The sequence below is a fragment of the Myotis myotis genome, unplaced genomic scaffold, assembly GCF_014108235.1.
Source record: "Myotis myotis isolate mMyoMyo1 unplaced genomic scaffold, mMyoMyo1.p scaffold_m19_p_2, whole genome shotgun sequence".
NCBI classification, from domain to species: Eukaryota; Metazoa; Chordata; class Mammalia; order Chiroptera; family Vespertilionidae; genus Myotis; species Myotis myotis.
The window spans coordinates 53,665,284-53,690,649 of NW_023416324.1; the positions used below are offsets into that span (position 1 = coordinate 53,665,284).

The following is a 25,366-nucleotide window of genomic DNA, read 5'->3' on the forward strand; positions in this document are numbered from 1 at the left end:
TATGTAAGTTTTAAAATGTTTTGAAAGGAACTTAATTCATTCACTTTTCAACAAATATGTGGAAAAATAAGAACAATGGCTAATAGCTCTAGCTGGTTTTTCTCAGTGGATAGAGCATCATCCTGCAGACTGAAGGGTCCCAGGTTCAATTATGGCCAAGGGCACACGCCTGGGTTGAGGGCTCAATCCCCAGTAGGGGGCATGTAGGAGGCAGCCAATCAATGATTCTCTCTCATCATTGATGTTTCTATCTGTCTCTCCTCCCTTCCTCTCTAAAATCAATAAAATATATTTTTAAAAAATGTAAAAAAAAAGAATAATGGCTAACATTTATTGAAAATTTTCTATGTGTCAGTTATTCTAAGTACTGAAAAATTATAATCTAATAGGATGTTGATGATCACAAGATCTCTACCTTACTAAGTAAACTGAGGTAAGAGGGGTTAAATAATTTCCCCAAAGCTGCAGGATTAGTAAATGAAGAAACTAGATACTTACCATGTGCAAGGCACTTTCCTGGAGGCTGAGGTTACAAAAGTGATAATATGTAGTCCCTGCCTTCACAAAGTTTATATTCAAATGAAAAAGCCAAAAAAAAAAAAAAGTGAACAGATAAAATAATTTCAAAAAAGCACTAGAAAATGAATAGAAAATGAGGAAACTGCTTTTGGTAAGGTACTTGTTATGGGCCAAATTATGTCCCCTCAAAAAGTCATATGCTGGAATTCTAATCACAAGTACTTCCAAAAACTAAGGCACCAGAGATGCTAAGTTACTAGTCCAAGGTCACACAGTAACAACGAGTCAGAATTTCCACCTAGTTCCTCTGGTACCAAAGCCAACATTCTTTCCATTATACCAGCATTTCTACTTAACCAATTTTTAAAAGGCTTTAGGAATCATAAGGCTATATCTACGCAAGTATGGTAGTTGAGAGTTGAGAAATTATAATCAGGGTAGAGAGTCCTTCATTTCTTCACATGCTTCACATGCCTACCCCTACAGCTCCCTCTTCTTGTCCTCAATAATGATGGTGTTATATTATGGGTTTTATTATTTTTTTAATGTTTTCATGAATAAAATATTTTAATTGCTTTAATCCCCCTTCACTTTAATTGGGTAGACCCATGAATCCCCTTCAAAATGGCTTGGAACTTAACTGCAGCCTTTGCAAAATGGAAACTCACCAACTACCTCCAGTGCTTGCCAGCAGAGCATGGGGACGTGGGGTGGGCAAGGGAGAGTTCCATGTAACACATGCATTCTAAGTACAAAATTACAATAATTAGAGATGGCAAAGACTGCGCAGTCTCTCTCCAGGAAGGTCAATGAAAGATTATGAGAATGTTTAGTCTAGGCCTGGTCCCATTCTCCCAAGGCCACATAAAGTGAACAAACCATAGGAGCCTTTTCTAACAGACTATTACATGATCTAATTAAATGTAGTTTTAGCATATTTGCATCATCATAACCCATAACTCAATCATATTTCACAATCACTTCTTCCCACGGAAGCATTGGAGAATCTGAAAATATGAACAAAGCACACTGATTATCTATTAGAAGTCATTCAATAATATTATTTTTTTCTTTTTTTATTGTTTAAAGTATTATATATGTCTTCAATAAATATACTATGGAGAAGTCCCTCTGCTAGCACTGTGAAGATTATAAAAATAGTTAAGAATAAGGCTAGCCCTCAAAATGAATTTGTAAAACTCTAACAGAATGATGTCATCTTTACCTATGCCTATAATTTGAGGCAGAATTTATAAATTGTGGAGGAAAGTTTCAGATAATAAAGGGCCAACTTTCAGATAAAGAGGGAAAAATGAGCAAACATAAGAAAAACTGAAGGATTTTAAGGGGACAATTTTATAACAGTTTGCATGTCAGGCTGAGAAGCACTGGCTCTATTTTGTAAGCAATACAGAGCTAGCAGAGGTGTTTAAATAAAGGAGAGTCTAACAGTGAATGCCTGTTAAGCTAGGCACCAAATATGGCCTATTATGTATGAATTTATATTTTGATCACCACAATCCAAACATTTACTACATACTGACATGAGGAAACTGAGGCTTTAGAAAGTGTAAATAAAGAATCAGCAATGGAGACTGGTGCAGCCACTGTGGAAAACAGTATGGCATTTCCTCAAAAAAATTAAAAATGGAACTACCATTTGACCCAGTAATCCCACTTCTAGAAATATATGCCAAGAAAACAGAAACACCAATCAGAAAGGACATATGCATCCCTATGTTCATAGCAGCATAATTTACAATAGTTAAGATTTGGAAACAGCCTAAATGCCCATCAGCAGATAAGTGGAGTAGAAAACTGTGGCATAGCTACACAATGGAATACTATGCTGCTGTGAAAAAGAAGGAATTCTTACCATTTGCAACAGCATGGATGGAACCAGAGAGCATTATGCTAAGTGGAATAAGCCTGTCAGAGGAAGATAAATATCACATGATCTCACTCATTTGTGAATATAAAGAACATCATAAACTGATGAACAAAAATAGGTACAGAGACAAAGAAGCATCAAACAGACTCAAACTACAGCAGGAAGGCAGGGAAGGGTGTGTGTGTGGGGTGCAGGGCGGGCGGGAACGAGATCAACCAAAGGACTTGTATGCATGCATAACCAATGGACACAGACACTAGGGGGCGGGGTGAGAGCATATGCCGGGGTTAAGGGAGGCCGGGGTTATCAATGGGGAAAAAGGAGACATATGTACTACTATTTGTAATACTTTAAACAATAATAAAAATAAAAGAATCAGCAATGGGAATGACATGAACAGAATTACACTCTAGGAGATAAGTCTAGCAACCATCTAGGAAGAACTCTCATTTATTATCAGAAACATGTAAGTGGGGAAAAGATGACTTAAGATCAGGATAATAACATGCTGAGTTTGGAGTGAGTAAAAGACGGCTAAGTGGAGATTTCCAAATAGCAATTTTAAAGGTAAAGATGGATTCGAATTGAGAAGTCAGAGTTAGATCAGACTTGAAAGTCATACCCATAGAGATAAGAAAGCCATGGAAAACACAGGGTTGTAAAAGAGCAAATTACAAGAAGACGGTGGAAGACACAACTCTGGGAAACACTACCATTGAGGAGGCAAGAAGAATAGAGCAAGTCAGTGAAGCACAGAAAAATGGGAAAGTGAAAAAAATATTAAGATAGAACATGGCAAAGCTCAAATTCTCACTATAATAATCAGAATTCTATCTACAAAGTTGGAGATGAAGAGAATGGAGGAGGATGAGGAATAAGGACTCAAAATATGTGCAAAAGATTTGGAAGAGGTGTTGTGCAACAGGAAGTCAATCTAATAGGAATGAAAGTAATGTCCAAAGCAGCAATGAGGTCCAACTACCATCAAAACAAGGATTTGAGGGGGAGTCAGGGAGAGGGACGTTGCTACCTTTTCTGGGAGCACTGATACCTATGAACACAACAAGACAGGTAGAAAAGTAAGGAGAATGGAGGATTGTGGAACCCATCCTGGAGCCCAGACTGAGAAGAGAAGCAAGTGAATTCTGCATTTCCCCATTGTCTCTGACAGTCCCAATTATGGCTGAAGTGATATTTTTAAATGCAAAAGATCAACAGGACTCAAAAGTTTTAAAAACTCAAAGACAGCATCCAAACCTATTTTGTTTCCCTAGGGAACACAAGTACATCAGCCATGCCAAAGGAAATAAAATATCTACCTTGTTCAACGATGTTCGATTTAGCCAAACTTCCCCCTGTGATTACTGAGCTATGAACCAAATTCTGACTTTATATAAATCTGACTGGCCTTTTGACTATTTTTTGTGGAAGGCAACTTGATCAGATAGAAAGAAACCAAGTTTGGAATCAGAAAAATTCACAAGTAGAATATTTACTTTATCATTTATTAGTGGTGTGGCATGAGGAGGTTATGCTTCCACTCTGAGTTCATCTTCTTAGAGACAGCATTATTATGGCTTTTTTTCAGTGAGGTGGCATATGTAAACCAACAAATATTTATTCTAACAAATCTATTATGTGCCTTTAATAAATAAGACACTAAAATACAGTTCTATACTTAAAGAACTAACAGTCTACTAGAGATAACAGGCATTTAAGGACATACATATAATTGTTATATAATAAATATAACAATAGAAATAAGCAGAAGATGCAGATGGAAAATAGAGGTGGGAATGAATATCTATTTTTAAAGGTGTGCAGGAGGGTAGGGCTTTAGGGAAAACTTTCTGGAGAAAGAGACATTTCCCATTTCCAAATGCTCAATAGATGTTCCCACCTCCTTACATACACATTTGTAGATAAGACCCTGAAAACCTTAAGACTGCTACTTTCAAAAGATTATTTCAGGAAAAAAAAAAAGGAGTTGCATAAAACCATAATATCCATGTACTTTTCTCCTCTTTATTCTCTTCTAGAACCCTGGGATTTTAAAACTGGATAGGAACATAGAGATCCCAATCCCAATCTCTAATTTTACAGGTGAGAAAGTCAAAGCCCAGAAAGCCCAGAATGATAATTATCCTTGGAGCAGTGATAGCGCTGCTCCTCGCTCGCAAGGGTTAGCCAGGCCTTTCTTTCACTATAATCTTGCTATTGTCTACATCTCATCTACTCCAAACACCTTCTTTCCTCTGTCACTTAACCCTCCATTTCCTGAGAAATTACATTAAATAATTCTGAGAGGAAATGATAAATTGTCTATCTTTGTTAATGCTGATGATAGCCACTCTCTTCAGGTTACTTTCCACTTTTTTATAGATCCTCAACAGGTTCTAGGCAAATAGCACGAATAGTGCTTTGACCTGTAACCGATGTGACACAATGGGCAATGAAAGCATTTTCCATGCAATGTTCCTACATTTTGAAGCCTGACACATGAGGAAAAGAGACTACAGTTTCTGTCAATGGTTTGATTTCTGAGATACCCACCTCACTGAAATCCAGGCTTCGGGGATGATCATCCTGACTGGTGAAAACATATCCATGACACTTTTGGAGAATTACAATGAGCCCGAAATGTTTTTTATTTTGTATTTAAACTTCCATTTCTCAACATGTAAAATACTTTTCTAAAAGTCTTGCATTTGTTATTTTCTTTAAGCACTGTCTGTAATGAAAATAAGAAAAGGCTTATTTGGATTCTGCCAAAAGGACTAAGAAAACAAGGTAAAATTCTATAATTTTAAGTTAGTTAAGGCTAAATCAAGTGTGTGCTCTTGGCTTATTTAAATGGCTGTTTTTGTTTTTTAACTTGGCCAACACTGACTTTGGGTGTCTGCAAAGCCCAAATTTGCTAGATATTTGTTAACTCTACCATTCACTCCATGTTATAAATATTTAGCTAAAAACATACACATAAGCCTTCTGAATTTGCATGATACATTTATTTATAGACAGTGTAAATTCATGATTGAAAAAAAGAAAGAAAACATGCGCTCAAATTGGTCAACAGCTCTCCTTCCAACTTTCTGTAAGAGAGGCCTGATAATTTAAACATCCACTCTTTACTTATCTCAAGAGTTAATTTTACTATAACTATTTAAAATTCCTAAGTACAAGAATATGCAAAGTCATATATTTCCAAAAGGGATGCAAAGGATGGGAAGATATTTTTGTTTACCTCTTGCATGTTTGCAAATGTTCTTTCACAACTACATATGTCAAACAGTATTCAAGCATTATGATTAAGTGTTCCTTGTCTATTTTATAGGAAATGATACCTTTTTACCATATCCCAATGGTCTCTGAGCACCTAACAGTTTACCATGCAGCTATTCATAAAAAGGAATTGGAGGGAGGGGGAATATCTGACATTAAAATACAAGCCACCTTATTAGGGATGATGAAAGATGACTTAGAGAAAGTAAGGAATGCAAAAACGTTCTCTATCAGTACAAAGAAAAAATAATGGATGTTTCCTCAAAACAAGGAGAATATCAGCTATACCCAGTACTTGTCTAATTCACAGCTGTCATAACTTTTTGGTTCTCTTTTCTATTCCCATCCCACCTCTGGAAAATGATCTATTCATAGTGGAGGATAAAGGTTACAAAATAAGACTATTATAGAAGGTATACAATTTAGTCATTATATCCTACATCTATATAATTTCTATAACTGTTTGATATAAATAATAGAAAACACTTCAGTATGTTGGCTCTGTGTGTTTCCCTATTATACCATTGTAAGTTACAATCATTCATTTCTAGCCTAAACTTGGTTTTTGTACATGGTATTAAAAGCCATAGTCAAGTTAGATCAAATTGGGTTATACTTTATGCAAGAGTCATCTAAAAGTTTAAATATACAAAAACAACCATCCCTCAGAAGCTAACTCATATAATTATACTTCTCTAACTTCCATAACTTGTTATTGGCATGCTATTTCTTATGTTAAAATTCTTGCTAAGCATCACTTATTTAGAGACAAGAAAATCTAACAGATGTTTTGTGTTTTGCCAGTGTACTGTTCAAATTCCTATTTCTCAAAGATCTATAGCCAAAGAAGTTCAAGTGAACTATAAAAAAAACCTAGCAATATGAAATGGGATTTGTCACCATTACATTCCACATGGCAGGCAAGCTGACTCCATTGTGAATTTTTTTTAAAAAAAAAATTGAACTACTTGAGAAATAGTTCAAGTTTTAAAACTCTACTACAAATGCATGTGTTTATCAGTAATATTGTAAATGGAGTGTTACTCACATAAAGTGACAAGGCAATTAAATTTTATTGGGCTCGGTTACATAATGAAAGGAGAGCTGAACCTGCAGCCAAAATAATTAAGTTTGAGTCCTCTATTGATGTGTTGTGTGACCTAACACAAGTCACTTAATTTCTCTGTATTTCAATTTCTCATCTGTGTTTTTTTCATTATCAAATGAATCTAATTTAACAATAAGTAAGGTAGGTGGAGAATATTTGGAAACACCATATAAATACAGATAATTACTATTGTTATTTCCCAGGCATTTCAAGAAAAGGATTCTTGGCTTGTGTTGCAGATATTGCTGTGTACATATTTACTAGTATAGACAATTCAATAATTTGTTCAACTTATAGTTTGAGTTTAGAATCATATGCAGAGCTTGCCCTTTCCAACACAATCTACGTAACACAAAACATGGAGGAATACGTGGACATGGAAATCTCTACATGGCCAAACTCAAGCCAGTTTAGGAAATCTCAGTGTCAATTAGCAAACTCTCTAAAAATCTGAAGTTTCTTTATTATTGCTTCAAATAGCCCATTAGTTTAGAAAAGCTGGTCATCATTGTTCTGGAAATCTCACCCTGATTCACTCACTACTGAAAACCTCGGCTATTTCTCAGTCTATTCAACCTGCTATAATAAAATACCACAGGCCGGCTGGCTTATAAACAACAGAAATTTATTTCTCAGTTCTGGAGGCTGGAAGTCCAAGATCAGAATGCCAGCATGGTCAGGTTCTGGTGAAAGCCTTCTCCCAGGTTGCAGACTTCTCTCTGTGTCCCCAAAGGGTGAATGGGCAGGGGGCTCTGTGGGATCTCTTTTATGAGAACACTATTCCAATTCATGAGGGCTTGACCCTCACAACCTACTAGTAATCACTCCCCCAGAGGCCCCTAATGCCATCACAGTGCGCATTAGAATTTCAAAATATGAATGGGAGGCATCAACATTTAGACCATAGCACCTTCCAACTGTAGCCATAACAGAAAGAAAAAACTGAAAGTCAGAAATTGTAAAAATTTAGTAATTTCTCCAAACAAAAGACATATCTGAAGATATTGTCTGTTTCTAATATCAGGTGCTAGCCAATTTTTTAAGAAATTAGTGTCTGGTTATATTTCATTATTCAACCTACCCAGCAAAGTAAACACTGCAGTGACTTTAGAAATACAATATGAAGGGAAATTAAGAAATTATAACTAGCCAGAATATCTTATTAGAAACAGAAAACATTTTGAATATCCCACAAGTAACTTTAGTGCTCTTCACTACAGAATAAGCCATAGTGATGGCCCATATTGTTAGGTATGTATGTAGGTAGGTAGGTATGTAACATTACTGGTAAACCTTCAGTGGAAGCTCTATACTATATGATTAAAACCCCCATGTAAAACAGGAAGCCCAGTGTAATGTCATCGTACTGTTATAATTCCAAGACAAAAAGAATGCTAGAAGTAAGCTAACTAGCTTTTATTGCAAAACTAAAATGAGATTATAATATCTTCTAGAATACCAACAGTCTTCTGCTTCTTTTGTATGTCTCCTAACACCTAATTGGAAATATATTACAAATGTACTAAATGGTTATTGCTATGATCTGAATGTTTGTGCCCTCACCAAATGCATATGTTGGAATCTTAATGCCCAATGTGATGGTGTTAAGAGATGGGGCCTTTGGGAGGTCATGTGGGTGGAGCCCTCAAAAATGGCATTAGTGCTCTTATGAGAGACCTCACAGAGCTCTCTAGCCCCTTCCACCAGGTGCTAATACAATGAGAAGTATGCAGCTCACAAGAGGACCCTCATTCAACTAGGCTGTCACCCAGACATCAGACTTCCAGCCTCCAGAACAGTAAGAGATACATTTTTATTGTTCCTAAGCTCCTCAGTCTGTGATATTTGGTTATAGCAGCCCAAACAGACTAAGACAGTTCTTGATGAAATAAAGGCTACCATAAGCAAGATTTCAGGAACTTGGATTTACATATAATTAATGTAATCTGGGATGACATATTGTAATTAATCAATGGTTTGAAATAAACAGTGATGTGTATCCCAAACAGTTAATGTCATTAGTTAAATCATTAGAACATACTAAAACTTTCCAAAATAAATTGGATTTTTATTTGCCAGACACTATTAAAACCTTTATATGTATTAACTAACTTAAACCTTTCACAACCTGTGAGGAAGCTAATATTACCCCACTTTATAGATCAGAAAACTAGTCACACGGCTTATAACTGTGGAAACCAGGATTCAAATCCAGATTGGCCTAACTCCATAGCTAATACTCCTAACTATTACACTATAACTTCCTCCCTTTATGGACTCATGTCTCGGAATACCAATTATTATGGCATGAAATGCATAGTAGAAAAACACCTGCAATTGACATAATGCTGAGGGAGTAAGCTTTATTGCTCCAAAATCCATGTCCCCAGGGTTCAAAGGCTGGTGGAACAACCAAGGGAAAAATCTCTGGCTAAATCTGGCTAAATGAGGCAAACCCTGAAGCACCTGGCAGTGGGGGCAAGCCAGAAAATGTTGATCCAATAACCTGCCTGTCTATAGCAGCTAATCTTCCAGCAAGATGAGCTGACTGCAACTCTGATGGGAGGCAGCTGTGCAAGGTTGCTTCTGCGTAGCCAGATTTCTATTACTGTCCTTTTATGGTGGAACGTTGTAAACTATCCTATGCTCTAAGGTCAACAGCAGTTTCCACAGGCCTTTCTAGTCACTGCCAGGCCAATTGACTGGGGACACATGGCTAAGAGAGCAAACTAAGCAACTTGAACATAAGCTTAAGAGCTGGAGTGTGTTGCCTGCAAGAATGCACACCCACCAGACTTCCAAAACAGATGTGCTAGCACACAGCCAGACTACAAGGTTTGCTTTCCTCTGCTTCACATGTTGGCCAGGATGAAGAATATGGTTGCCAACAACAAACCAACCACCACAGCTGGAATGTCCAGCAACTTCAATCTGAAGAAATATTTCAGAACATTTATTTCACTCCATGGTCCTTTTCCATTAGTTATTTAAGAGCTTTTTAAACTAAACCCCAATAAATTCCTTAAAGAATATTTTATTAATATCTTTCTCCATGGTAAACTGAAAGTGATCTTGAAATCCCTTTAAAATAAATGCTATTTTTTCATTCAAGTGAAAGGAAAAATAAGATAATTAATAGGAGAAAAAATCAATTTGGAATGCCACTCTTTAAAATATTAAATGCTACATGACATCAATGCACTCACTAATGAAGAAAATATGTTTGTTTGTATGTTTAAATAATAGCAATGAATGTATATTATATAATCAGAAATGCAATTTGCATAGGTATTTTTTTTTACTCTCTTGAGCTTGGTAAATAGGTTTCAATTTATGGCTTTTCCAAACTATATAAATTAACTTTATTTCATTTAAGTGGGTAAAAAGATATCACATGTACATGAATATTTTTATACAACTCATAGAGTGAAAAGTACCTTTTAATAACCATTACATCAGAAAATCAAGTAAAAATATACTTACCTTAATTTTTAAGCAATTTTTAAAAATATTCCCTTTAAATTCCCAGAAAACATTTCTCATTCATTCATTTAGCATATCATCTATTATGTAAAAAGTATATACTGGCATTTTAATTCTCTTCATCTAAAGATCATTATAATTTTCTACCCAACAGAAATACTCTAAGACTACAAAACCTTCTTACTTCTATCTTTACATGTAAATCTCAAAAATAATTTAATTACATTAAATTGATTATATTAAAATAATTATTACATTTGAGGCTATGATTTCCCTCTGTGATAGTCAGATTAATTAACAAAGCAGCTCCAAAGATTTCTCATAGCAATACTAAAGGGAAGATCTGCAAAGGTGAAGAAGATGCTTGTACATGCCAAACCATGTCTTCACCAGGAGAGTCCTTTGAGAGTAACTGAGTCTGCTTCCACATTCCAGACTTTCTTATCTCCTCATATCTCTGTGAGGTAGAGATCAGCAGAATGCAGTCACCGCACACATTTCTGCACTGACACTTCTTGGGTTTGAATACCAGCTTTGCTACTTACTGGCTGGGCGACCTTGGCCATGTTGCTTGACCTTTCCAACTTGAGTTTCCTCTTCTGTAAAATGGAGCTAAAAACGTACCAATCACATAAAGTTATTGTGAACATCAAATGAGATGATGCAAGTAAAGTACTTAATAAAATTACTGAGAAGTAGTAAATAGTCGCTGCATTTACATTTTATTATGATCTCTATAAGATGACCCAAGAGAGTTGAGGAAGGCATGTTTACATTAGTGAGTAGAACAGATGGTAGGAATAGCATTTAGGTTTAATGTTGTTTCTAATGATATACAAAAGTTGCACTTGAATAATGTCATTCAAAAATGAATTAAAAATAAAATTGTCCTTTCATAAGAAGGCAATCATTAAAGACTCTAACAACATTGCTGAAAAAATGTATGTGAGGCAGGTAGGGCTAGGCATTCTCAGGAGAGTACACTTTTCCATTAGCTTTGAAAAAGGTGAATAGGGAATGATGCAAAAGAAAGCATTTCTGAAATGGTGAAGTAAAACTCAGAAAATCCACTCCTTTATAAAAGCAATGCAAACATTAGAAACACTTGCCAAAACCAACATTGTCAGAACTCAAAATTAACTAAAGGTTTGCAACAATCCAAGGAGAGTTTATTTAAAAAACAATAACAATGATAAAAGACAATTTAACTAACCACTAAGCCAAATGAACAGAGATTTGCTTGAGTGGCCACATACAATAAATACAGATTTTACAGAATTAATCCCAGAAAGTCACAACAATCAGAAACAACAATCAATAGCAACAACCCTCCTGGAGAAAGGAGGGTCTGACTTCAAAAGTTCATATAATATTTTAAATTCCGTGTTTTGTTTGGTAGTTACAAAATAGTCATGGAGATATAAAGTACAGCATAGGGAATATAGTCAATAATATTGTAATAACTATGTATGGCACCAGGTGCATACTAAAAATATTAGGGGAGACACTTTGTAAAAATATATGACTATCTAACCCAGTGGTTCTCAACCTTCCTAATGCTGTGACCCTTTAATACAGTCCCTCATGTTGTGGTGGCCCCCAATTCCATTGTTACAAATTGAACATAATTAAAGCATAGTGATTAATCACACAAAAAATATGTAATTATATATGTGTTTTCCGATGGTCTTAGGCGACCCCTGTGAAAGGGTCGTTCGACCCCCAAAGGGCTCATGACCCACAGGTTGAGAACCACTGATCTGACCACTATATATCTATAACTAATCTATATACAGTGGGGCCTTGACTTATGAGTGTCCCGACTAACGAGTTTTTCGAGATACGAGTCATCTCTCGGCCGAATTTTTGCTTTGAGTTGCAAGCTAAAATTTGGGTTATGAGCCAGCTTCAGATACCCCACCGCGAGTTGGTACAGCGAACGTCACAGTGAATGCCACAACATCAGCCCAGCATCACGTGTCTCACTCGTTCACTTTTTGATTTGACATATGAGTAATTTGAGTTACACGCTCCGTCACAGAACGAAGTAAACTCATAAGTCAAGGCCCCACTGTATATAAAAGGCTAATATGTAAAGTGTCCCCTTGGGAGTTCAACCAGGAGACCAGGAGTTCGCTCGCTCGCTATGACATGCACTGACCACCAGGGGGCGGCACAGAATATGGTGGGCAACCAGCGGCGGCAGTGGGGTGCTGAGGGAGCGAGGGAAGGAGGAGGCAGGGAGGCAGGGAGGCAGGGGGAACTTCGCAGTGGCTGTGCACAGTTCGCAAGGGAAGGAGGAGGAGGAGAACCTGATTGGCCCTGATTGCTAGCCAGGCCTAGGGACCCTACCTGTGCACAAATTTCATGCACCGGGCCTCTAGTATACAATAATATTGAATGTAAATTGTAATTGAAAAACAAAATTTTATAAATAATAAATAAATGTTTTTAAACAAAAAACTATGAGACATGCAAAGAATAGGAAAGCATGAACCATGGCAAGTAGAGCCAACAATATAAATTATGTCTGAGGAAGTTCAGATAAAATGAGAATGGTAATCCTCAAGCCAACAACTAAGAAGCTCAATGAACTTTAATTATATAACTCAAAGAGATCCACACTTAACTAGCTCATAGTCAAAATATTGAATACCAAAGACAAAGACTATTCAAGTAGCAAGAGAAAAGCAACTCATGACATTCAAGGGATCTTCACTAAAATGAACAGCTGACTTCTCAACAGTAACCATGGAACTCAATACATAGTAAGAGGACATATTAAAAGTGTTAAAAGAGAAGAAATGCCAACCCCAAATTCTATAAACACCAAACTTATCATTCAAAGATGAAGAAGAAATTAAGACACTTCATATTTTAAAAAACAACAGATATTTTGTCATTAGCCATACAAGAAATAGTAAAGGAAGCCCTTCGGTCCAAAATAAATGGATACCAGATAGCAACTCAGATCCACACAGAGAAATAAAGAGCACCAGTAAAGTTAAGTACATAGGTAAATAAAAAGACTATAAATAGGTATTTTTGTTTGTAACAATTTTACTCTCTTATTTAAAAGACAACAGCATAAAGCAATATATATATGCTGATATGTGTATGTATAAAGATATAATTTGTATGACAATAGCACAGATGAGAAGGGAATATAGCATTATTACAGCAAAGTTTTATATATCTATAATAATAGAAGCATAATATACTAATTAGACTGGATGTCCTTCCTGACAACCTTCCAGACAAAGCCAGGGCTGTGAGGGAGGTCCAGGTCCCTGGTGCCAGTGGGAAGCCGGTGGCAGTAGCCAGGTAAAGGAAGGTCTACTCTTGCATGAATTTCATGCATTGGGCCTCTAATTATTAAAATAAGTTGATATTAGGAAGCAATTAAGAAAATTACTCAAATATATATATATATATATATATATATATATATATATATATTATAAAAGAAACAAGTAAATTAAATTGGCATGCTAAAAAATATCTATTTAACACAAAAGGTTGAACAAATAGAAAAAAGAAGAGGAATAAAGAAGACAAGATATATAGAATACAAACAGAAAAATATTAGGCATTTTTCTTTCCTACCTTATCATAAACTTATATTAAATATAATTGAATTAAATGTTCTAATCAAAAGGCAGAAGTTGGCATAATTGTTTTTAGAAAATGATGCCAATATATGCTGTTTAGAAGAGATACTCTTCAAATTCATAGACACAAGTTATATGTAAAAGAAATGAAAATTATTACCATGCAAATAGTAACCAAAAGAGGATTCAAGTGACTAAACTAACATCAGACAAAACATACTTTAAGATAGAAATGATTGATAGATGCAAAGAAGGACATTTGATAATAATAAAAGGACCAATCAACCAAGACAAAAATAATTATAAACTCATATACTCTTAACAACAAAACCTCAAAATACATGAAGCAAAACTCACAAACTGAAGAGAGAAATAGACACATCAACAATAATAGTTTAGGGACTTCAGTATCTCACTGTCAATAATGAAAGAATTAGAAGAATAGCAAAAAAGTAGAAGACTTGCACAATACTATAAAACAACTAGACCTAAAAGATATCTATAGAACATGCTACTCCTCTTTAAGTAATTAGAAAAAGAAGAGTAAATTGCACTCAAAACAGAAAGGAAGAAATAATAAAGATTAGAGCAAACAAATCAATATAGAGAATAGAAAAGAAAATTTTAAAATCAATAAAAACAAAAATTAGTTCTTTAAAAGGTCAATAAAATTGACAACTTTTAGTAGTCTAACCAAGAAAAAAAAGACTCAAATTACAGAAATAAAGAATGAAAAGGGGGAAGAACCAACCTAAAATAAAAATGATTAAAAGGGAATACCAAGAAAAACTGTATACCAAAAAATTAGGTGACCGAGATAAAATGAAAAATTTCCTAGAAAAACACAAATTGCTGAAACTAACTCAAGAATAAATAGAAAATCTGAGTAAACCTGTAGCAAGAGACTGAATTCATAACTTAAATATTTTTCCACAAAATAAATTCCAGGCCAGATGACTTTACTGGTAAATTCTACTAAACATTTTAAGAAAAAATAATATTAATCATTCAAAAAAATTTTCATAAAAAATAGAACCAGAGGGAACACTTTCCAAGTCATTTTATGAAGTCAATATTACTATGATATGAACACCAGAAAAAAGACATCACACACACAAAAAAAACTATAGGCCAATATCCTTTATGAATAAAGAGGTAAAACTCCTCAACAAAACACTAACAAACCAATTCTAGCCATATATGAAAGGATTATACACCAAGTGAGATTTATTGTAGAAATGCATGTTCATTTAACACCTGAAAATCAATAAAGGTAATGTGCCATCCTATATAATAAAGAGGTAATATGCAAATTAACCGTCACACCATCACAAGATGGCTGCCTATGACCAGGCCTACAGGGGCAACCAAACAACTGAACAAGCAGGCTGCATGGGGCAACCAGGCTGGCAGGGGGGCTGTGAGGGGTGACCAGGCTGGCGGGGGGGCTGTGAGGGGTGACCAGGCTGGTGGTGGGGAGGGGAAGTTGGGGGAAATTAGGCTGGCAAGGGGGGCAGTGAGGAGTGACTAGGCTGGCAGGGGGAGCAATTGGTGGCAACCAGGCCAGCAGAGGGGGCAGGCAGTTAGGGGCGACCAGGCTGGCAGCAGGGGGCAGTCAGGGGAGACCAGGCCAGCAGGGGGGGTGGGCAGTTAGAGGTGATCAGGCTGGCACGCAGAGGCAGTTAGGGGTGACCAGGCAGGCAGGCAGTTGAACAATTAGGAGCCAGCAGTCTAAGATTGTGAGAGGGATGTCCCGGATTGGAGAGGATGCAGGCTGGGCTGAGGGGACCCTCGGCCCTAACCCCCATGCATGATTTTTGTGCACCAGGCTTCTAGTATTAATAGAATAAAGGACAAAATTTTCATGATCATCTCAATATATATGCAGGAAAAAATTTAACAAAATCCAATACTTTTCAATGTAAAAATATTCAACAGACTAGGAATAGATGAAAACTTCCTCAACGTGATAAAGGGCATCCATGAAAAACTCACAGCTAACATCATACTTAATGGTGAAAAACAAAATACTTTCCATATAAGATCAGGAACAAAACAAGAATGTCTATTGTTGCCACCTCTATTTAACATTATGGTGAATGTTCTAGGCAGATCAATTAGGAAGAAAATAAAAGGCATGAATATTGAAAAGGAAGAATTTAAAGTATCTTTGTTTACAGATTTTTAATATAGAAAATCTCCATGAATGCACTAAAAAATAAACTATTTGATCTAATAAAATATGTCACTAAGGTACTAGATATAAGATCAATACATAAAAATCAATTGTATTTTAAGTAGTAGCAATGAAGACTCCAAGAATAAAATTAAGATAACGATTGTTTACAATAGCATCAAAAAGAATTAATATTTAAAAATAGATTTAACAACAACAAAAATGCAAGACATATTTTGATAACTATAAATCATTGTGTTTTTTGTGTTTTTTTATATATATACTAGAGACCCGGTGCACAAAAATTTGTGCACTCGGGGGGAAGGGGGGGGTCCCTCAGCCTGGCCTGTGCTCTCTCGCAGTCTAGAACCCCTCAGGAGATAATGCCCTGCTGGCTTAGACCTGCTCCCGGGTGGCAGAGGGCAGGCCCAATCGCTAGGTGCAGCCCCTGGTGGGGCTCAGAGCAGGGCCGATTGGGGAGTTGGGGCACCACCCCCTGTCATGCACAGAGCAGGGTGGATTGGAAGGTTGCGATGCCACCCCCAGTCACGCTCAGGTTAGGGCCGATTGGGGGGTTGGGGCACCACCCCCTGTCACACTCAAGGCAAGGTCAATGGGGAGGTTGCGGCGCCACCCCCTGTCACGCACAGAGCAGGGCCCATCAGGGGGTTGGGGCTCCTTACCCTGTCACGCACAGAGCAGGGTCGATCAGGGGGTTGGGGAGCTACCCCCTGTCACGCACAGAGCAGGGCCCATCAGGGGAGTTGGGGAGCTCCCCACTGTCACGCACAGAGCAGGGCCCATCAGGGGGTTGGGGAGCTCCCCCTGTCACTCAGCGAGTAGGGCCGATAGGGGAGTTGGGGCACTGCCCCCTGTCACCCACAGAGCAGGGCCAATCAGCGGGTTGGGATGCCTCCACTGTCACACTCAGGGCAGGGCCGATGGGGAGGTTATGGCTCTACCCTGTCACACACAGAGCAGGGCCCGTGGGGGCGGGGAGGGTTGGGGCACCACACCCTGTCACACACAGAGCAGGGTCGATCAGGGGGTTGGGGCGCCGCACCCTGTCACACACAGAGCCGCAGGGCAATCAGAGGTTGGGGAGCTCCCCCCTATCAGGCACAGAGCAGGCCTGATCAGGAGGTTGGGGTGCCTTCCCCTGTCATGAAAGGAGCAGGGCAGATAGGGAGGCTGTGGCCCCACCCCCTGTCATACACAGAGCCGCAGGGCGATCAGGGGGTTTGGGCGCTGCCCCCTGTCACGCTGATCCCAGTGCCAGGAGGCCTCTTGGCTCCGCTGATCCCAGTGCTGGGAGGCATATTACCCTTTTACTATTTAGGATAGAGGCCTGGTGCATGAGTGGGGCTGGCTGGTTTGCCCTGAAGGGTGTCCTGGATCAGGGTGGGGGTCCCCACTGGGGTGCCTGGCCAGCCTGCGTGATGGGATGATGGCTGTTTGCAGCTGGTCACATACCATTCAGGGTGGGGTTCCCCACTGGGGTGCCTGGCCAGCCTGGGTGAGGGGATGATGGCTGTTTGCAGCTGGTCACACACCCTTCACGGTCGGGGTCCCCACTGGGGTGCCTGGCCAGTCTGGGTGAGGGGCTGAGGGCTGTTTTCAGGCTGGCGGGTGACGGAAGCTCCCAACCGCTCCTTTTTTTCTTTTTTTCTTTTTTATTCTGGGCCAGCTTTAGCTCTGAGGCTCCAGCTCTTAGGCCTCCGCTGCTGAGAGTAGGTATCTGGTTTGTTTCGGTTCAAAACAATGTATAACTCCAGCTCTGACTCCAACTCTGAGATCCCAGCTCGCTGAAAGCTGGTTTCTGGGGGTTTTTTTTAGCTTCTATGTTTGTTACAATGTTCAAACTGCAGGCTCAGAGGCCTGCAGTGGCCGGCAGGGAATGTTGGTTTCCTCCGTCACTGAAGCAAGCAAGCCTCATGTTAGTTTCAAGCTGCCTGGCTGCCGGCCGCCATCTTGGCTGACAGTTAATTTGCATATCTTGCTGATTAGCCAATGGGAAGGGTAGCGGTCGTGCGCCAATTACCATGTTTCTCTTTTATTAGTGTAGACTAGAGGCCTAGTGCACAAAAATTTGTGCACTCAAGGGGGTCCCTCAGCCCAGCCTGTGCCATCTCGCAGTCTGGGACCCCTCGGGGGATGACCACCTGCTGGCTAAGGCCCTCTCCCCAGGGGATTGGGCCTAAGCTGGCAGTCAGACATCCCTCTGGCAGCCCGAGAGCCCTCGGGGGATGTCCACTTGCCAGCGGGGAACAGGCCTAAGCTGCAGTCAGACATCCTTAGCGCTGCTGAGGAGGCGGGAGAGGCTCCCACCAACACCGCTGTACTGGCAGCTGTCAGCCTGGCTTGTGGCTGAGTAAAGTTCCCCCTGTGGGAGTGCACTGACCACCAGCGGGCAGCTCCTGCATTGAGTGTCTGTCCCCTGGTGGTCAGTGTGTGTCATAGTGACCAGTCATTCCCAGTCATTCTGCTGTTAGGGTCAATTTGCATATTACGCTTTTATTATTTAGGATTTTTATTGATTTCAGAGAGGAAGGGAAAGGGAGAGAAAGATAGAAATATCAATGATGAGAGAGAATCATTGATTGGCTCTCCTGCACGCCCCACACTGGGCATTGAGCCCGCAACCTGGGCATGTGCCCTTGACCGGAATCCAACCTTCAGTCCACAGGCTGACACTCTATCTACTGAGCCAAACCAGCTAGGGCTATAAATCATTGTTAAAATAAATTTAAAAGTCTAAATAAATGTAAAGTCATCCATCTTCGTGGATTTGATGATATAATTTTGTTATAATGGCAATACTCACTAAATATATCTACTAATTCAGAGCAATTCCTATTGAAATTCCAGCTTCTTTTTTAAGAAATGAACAAACTGATTCTAAAATTCATAAGGAAATGCAAGGGACCCAAATTAACCAAAACTATATATATATATATATATATATATATATATATATATATATATATGCCTAATATGCAAAGTGTTCCCTTGGGAGTTTGACCGACCAGTTCAATCACTCGCTATGATATGCGCTGACCACCAGGGGGCAGCACGGAATGAAGGAAGGCCCCGGCCAGCAGCCGGTAGCTGCTAGGGACCCTACCCGTGCACAAATTTCATGCACTGGGCCTCTAGTCTTGAATAAGAATCAAGTTGAAGAATTTATAGTTCTTAATATTTAAACTTACAGAAATCAAGACAGTGTGGTGGTACTGGCAAAAGACTAGCCAATAGATCAGTGGAATAGAATTTAGAATTCAGAAATAAACCCAAACTTTATGATCAATTGATTTTTGACAAGAGTGCCAAGACTACGCAATGGGGAAAGAATAATCTTTTCAACAGATGGTGCTGGAGAAATTGGTTATTCACGTACAAAAGAATGAAGCTGAACCCCTACAATATACCATATATAAAACTTAACTCAAGATGGATCATGGACCTAAATGTAAAAGCTAAAACTCTTAAAGGAAAATATAGAAGTATTTCCTCATGACTTTGAGTTAGGCAATGGTTTCTTAAAAGAACAAAAAAATAGATAAGTTTGATTAATTAATTATCAAACACTTTTCTTCAAAGAAAACAACCACCCATGGGCTAAGAGGAAATATTTGCAAATCTATTGTATGAAGAATATGTAAAGAAACATCATAAATTAATGATATAAAAATAAAAAACCCAAATGAAAAATGGACAAAGAATTTCAATAGATATTTCTCTAAAGAAGACATGCAAATGGCCAAAAGCACATGACAGGATGCTCAATATCATTAGTCAGGAGGGAAATAAAAGTCAAAACCACAATGAGAAGGCACTGCACATCAACCAGGATAGCTACAATAAAAAATTTAAAAGAGAAAAAAACAAATGCTAAAAATTACGTTCAAGAAATTGAAACCCTTGTGCATTGCTAGTGGAATTATAAAATGGTCCAGTCTCTTTGGAAAACAAAGAGTTTTCCTCAAAACTCTCTGTTAAACAGAGTTACTGTGAGACCCAAGAGAAATAAAAGCCTATGTCTATACAAAAACTTGTGTGTAAATGTTCATAGTAACGATGCACAGTGGGTAAAAAGTAGGTTTATAGTTGTCCGAATGTAAAGTAAAATAATAAGTAATAGACAAAAATACAAGAAAAAAATGCTGTTTCACATATACACAACTGTAAACTCACTTTTGCTGCACCCTGTTTTCATAATAAACAAAAACAAAAACAGCCCAAATGGCCATCAACTGATAAACAAATAGACAACATTTGGTATATCAATACAATGGAATAAAAACAAATGAGTATGTGTTACAATACATGCTACAATATACATGTAACAACATGAAACGTCCATGCTACAACATGGATAAATTTTGAAAACATTATGCCAAATGAAAGAAACCAGTCACCAGACTGCATATTGTATAATCAATTTATATGAAATGGTAAATCTATAAAACCAGAAGTAGATTATTGGTTGTCAGGGGCTGGAGGAGGGATATAAGAAGTGACTGCTACTGGATTTTTGGACTGATGAAAATATTCTAAAGTTAGATGGTGATAATGGTTACACAACTCTGTGAATACACTAGAAAACCACTCAATTGTACACATTATGAGGCTGAATTTTATACTATGTGAATTATATCCTAATAAAATTATCCTATATAATAAAAGCCTATGCTAACTGTCCGGTTGTCCAGTCATCCGTTCAACTAATCAAAGCATAATATGCTAATGATATACTAAGGCCGCTCAACCGCTCGCTATGACATGCACTGACCACGAGGGGGCAGATAGTCAACCAGTCGACCAGTCACTATGATGTGACCTAACCACCAGGGCGCAGATGCTCCAACTGGTAGGTTAGTTTGCTGCTGTGGTCCAGTCAATCAGGACTGAGCGAGACAGGCCAGACATGCCCTGGAACCCTCCCGCAGTCCCTCCCTGACTGGGCAACCTCCAGCATCCCTCCCTGGCCCTGATTGGGGTCCCTCAGCCTGGCCTGCACCCTCTCACCATCCAGGACCCCTCGGGGGATGTTGGAGAGCATGTTTCAGCCCGATCCTGCAGGCCAGGCCAAGGGACCCCACTGGTGCATGAATTAGTGCACCAAGCCTCTAGTCAATCCTATCTAATAAAAGAGAAACATGATAATTAGCATATGACCGCTACCCTTCCCATTGGCTAATCAGGGAAATATGCAAATTAACTGCCAGCCAAGATGGCGGCCGGCAGCCAGGCAGCTTAAAGCAAACATGAGGCTTGCTTGCTGCAGTGATGGAGGACTCCAACGTTCCCCGCCTGCCACTGCAGGCCTCTGAGCTGCAACCCTAAGCAACTATGTTACAAATATAGAATCTAAACAAAACCCCAGAAACCTGCTTTAGTCACCAGGCTTCAGCCAGCAGGATCGCAACATTGTTTCAAATACAAAAGGTAAACAAAGGCCAGAAACCTGCTTTCAGCAGCTGAGGCCTAAGAGCTGGAGCCAGAGCTAAAACTGGCCCAGAATAAAAAAAAAGAAAAAGAAAAAAAGGAGCGGTTGGGAGCTTCAGTCACCCGCCAGCCTGAAAACAGCCCTCACCCCCTCACCCAGACTGGCCAGGCACCCCAGTGGGGACCCCCACCCTGAAGGGTGTGTGACCAGCTGCAAACAGCCATCATCCCCTCACCCAGGCTGGCCAGGCACCCCAGTGGGGACCCCCACCCTGATCCGGGACACCTTTCAGGGCAAACCAGCTGGCCCCCACCCGTGCACCAGGCCTCTATCGTATATAGTAAAAGGGTAATATGCCTCCTAGCACCGGGATCAGCGGAGCCAAGAGGCCTCCTGGCACTGGCATCAGCATGACAGGGGGCAACACCCAAACCCCCTGATCGCCCTGCGGCTCTGTGTGTGACAGGGGGCGGGGCCACAACCTCCCTATCCGCCCTGCTCTGTTCGTGACAGGGGAAGGCGCCCCAACCCCCTGATTGCCTTGCAGCTCTGTGTGTGACAGGGTGTGGCGCCCCAACCCCCCCACCCCCCGGCCCACGGGCCCTGCTCTGTGTGTGACGGGGTAGAGCCATAACCTCCCCATCGGCCCTGCCCTGAGTGTGACAGGGTGCGGTGCCCCAATCTCCTGAACCTCCCTGCTCTGTGTGTGACAGGGGGCGGTGCCCCAACTCCCCTATTGGCCCTACTCTGTGAGTGACAGGGGGGAGCCCCCCAACCCCCTGATGGGCCCTGCTCTGTGCATGACATGGGGGAGCTCCCCAACCCCCTGATCGACCCTGCTCTGTGAGTGACAGGGGGGAGCTCCCCAACCTCCTGATTGGCCCTGCTCTGTGTGTGACAGGGGGTGGCACCGCAACCTCCCCATCGACCCTGCCTTGAGTGTGACAGGGGGCGGTGCCCCAACCCCCCAATCGGCCCTACCCTGAGCATGACTGAGGGTGGCATCGCAACCTCCTGATCTGGCCTGCTCTGTGCATGACAGGGGCAGCACCCCAACTCCCCAAGCAGCCCTCTCTGAGCCCGACCAGGGGCTGCACCTAGGGATTGGGCCTGCCCTCTGCCACCCGGGAGCAGGCCTAAGCCAGCAGGTCGTTATCTCCCGAGGGGTCCCAGACTGCGAGAGAGCTCAGGCCGGGCTGAGGGACGCCCCCTTCCCCCCGAGTGCACAAATTTTTGTGCACCAGGCCTCTAGTATATATATATAAAAGGCTAAGCAACCGTTCACCCATTTCAACTGGTAGCTAAGACATGCACTGACCACCAGGGGGCAGATGCTCAACACACAGGCATGGAAACATAGAACAGACTGATGAATCTCAGGGAAAGAGGGGAGGGAGGAGGGCGAGAAGAGATTAACCAAAAATTTTATATGCATACTAGAGTCCCTGTGTATGGATTCATGCACCGGTGGGGTCCCTTGGCCTGGCCTGCGGGGACTGGGCCGAAACTGGCAGTCCGACGTCCTCTGAGGGGTCCCAGATTTCTAGAGGGTGCAGGCCGGGCTGAGGGAACCCCCTCTTCGCGCCCCCCCTCGGCCCCCCCCCCATGCACAAATGTCATGCATCGGGCCTCAGTACCTTAATAAAACTATTATAAAAATAATACAACAAAGAAATGCAACTGTCATAATGATTTCTTTAAAAAGTGAAGAGGGTGTGGCTCCCCTCTGAAAGTGTGAATAGATGCCACTCTTTGTTTTCATTCTTGGCCCTCTTTAACAAATAGTCAGACCTATGTAAGTTAGGCCCTCTCTTGACAAAAACAAGCAGACAGAGGAAAAGTAAGAGAGTTGAAACTGAGTGACCTGCCAAAAGCATTTCCAGCCAAAACCTCAATCACTGAGAGCATTTGACAGATTCAGAAAACAATTTCTGGATCCATCCAAAAACCTGGAACTGTCATGTGAACAATTTACCCGCTTTACCTTTCCTAAGAGAAGTTCTGAACACAAGAATACCAGATTGCTCCATACCAGACGAGGTAAACAGTCTGTCCTAGAAAACATGATTTGAAAGTAGCTCTGAAAACAGATCCAAGTTTTCCTGAAAGGTTTCAGTGCTGCTGTTAACTACAAAAATCACCTCAGCATCTATTTTCCAATTTGTAGATATTGGACTCTTTTGTCTCAGTTTTGTTAGTGGAAAGGGACAGAAAAACTGATAGGCTTAGACCCTGAAACTACCATGTACAGCCGTGTACCTATGAAAATTCTTTCAATCTCTCTGGACCTCAATTTCTTCATTCCTGAAATAAGGATAAACAAGATCTGGTCTACTTACCAAACAGGGTGGTTTGAAAATCAAAAGACATAATGTATGTGAAAGCACTCTGTAAATTTTAAAATTCCACAAAAAACAGAGTAATTAATATGAGCACTGCAATTAGGAGGAGGTTAAGGTATCCTGTGAACCCCTGCACTTTGCTTTAGTAAGTAAAGGGAAGAAAAGGAAGGGGTTTTTGCTAATCCTGGAAGGAACTGTCATAGAGGGGAGAGAAAAGGGCAGCAGGGATGCTTCTGTGGATTCTTTGTTACCAGTGAGCGCTGGTGTGAAAAATTTCCCCCCAAAGATTCAAGTCGCGTTCTTCAGTTCCAAGAACCAGAATGTTTAGTTACTCATCTCTGAACTCCTTTACATTAGCATGGAGAATATAAATCCAAATTATTAGTAACTAGAGGCTCAGTGCATGAAATTCGCGCACATTAAAAGGGAATTAATTAGATGAAATATTTTAATATTACTATTTGCCCTTTCTCTATAATAGATGTGTCAGAGATGAAAGAAAATTACTAAAATGTATATGAAAATCTCCCTCCTGTCAGAGTCTGGGGCATGCTGTGGGATCCAGAGTCAAGTCCCTGCCCAACCTCGCATGCCTCAAAATCGCGCGAGACCCAGACCTGGCCAGCCCCACCCCGTCAAGCACCACAGTGCAGGGGGCGTAGCTTCAGGTCCCCCGTCAAGCCCCATCAGGGGGGGGGGGGGCTCAGCCTCAGGTTGCCTGGCCTGGTGCCAGGCAGGGGGTGAGGCCTCAGGTCCCCTAGCGCAGCCTCAGGTCCCCCAACCCAGCACCGAGGAAGGGGGCATGGCCCCAGGTCCCCCAGCCCCAGCCCCAGGATGGGGGACATGGCCTCAGTTCCCCTGGCCCAGGCGCTGAGGCAGGGGGTGCGGCCTCAGGTCCCCCAGCCCCAGCACCAGGGGGTGGGAGGTACAGCCTCAGGTCCCCCTGCCCCTGTGCAGGGGTGCAAGGGTGTGATTGCATGATGGCCATTTGCATATTAGCTCTTTATTATATAGGATTGTTTCATTTAGAGTGTCTAAATATATGCTTTCATTTATCTGGCCAGCCAAAGTGGCCTGTAAATTCTAAGAAGCAGAATACTATGGTTGAAGGAGCTCGGTTGGACTAGAAGACTAGAGGAGAGACCTGGAGCTCTGTGCACAATTTGCTGTCTGATCATGGGCAAATCACTTAATCCTTTGATTGAGTATCTCTTTCTATAAAAGAGTAGTAATTACTAGTATATTGCCTTATCTGCCACATAGAGTAAGACTGATACCCATGTTTCTAATTTGGACTAGTGAGTGATGATATGGACTGAGATGGAAAATACGAAAAGAGTAATAGGTGGAAGTTGAGGCAGAAGGGAGTTGAGTTTTTTTAATATGTTGATTTGAAGTATATTTAGGGCTTCTGAATGGAAATAGTTAGTGGATATTTATATGTATCTAAAATGCAGGAGAGAAATCTTATCTGGAGATACCAACTTAGCAATTATCAAAACATA

At 40.5% G+C, this 25,366-nt stretch overlaps 1 long non-coding RNA gene across 2 annotated transcripts in view; it reads right to left on the reverse strand.

Annotated features, from left to right (window-relative positions):
* The window catches only part of LOC118676844, a 62,687-nt gene that overhangs the window by 21,613 nt on the left and 15,708 nt on the right, over positions 1–25,366 (reverse strand). For both annotated transcript variants that reach the window (XR_004974230.1, XR_004974229.1), the window contains exons 3-4: positions 10,829–10,895; positions 4,964–5,141 (exon numbers count right to left, since the gene is read on the reverse strand). This is a non-coding gene — a long non-coding RNA (uncharacterized LOC118676844). The remainder of the gene's footprint in view (positions 1–4,963; positions 5,142–10,828; positions 10,896–25,366) is intronic.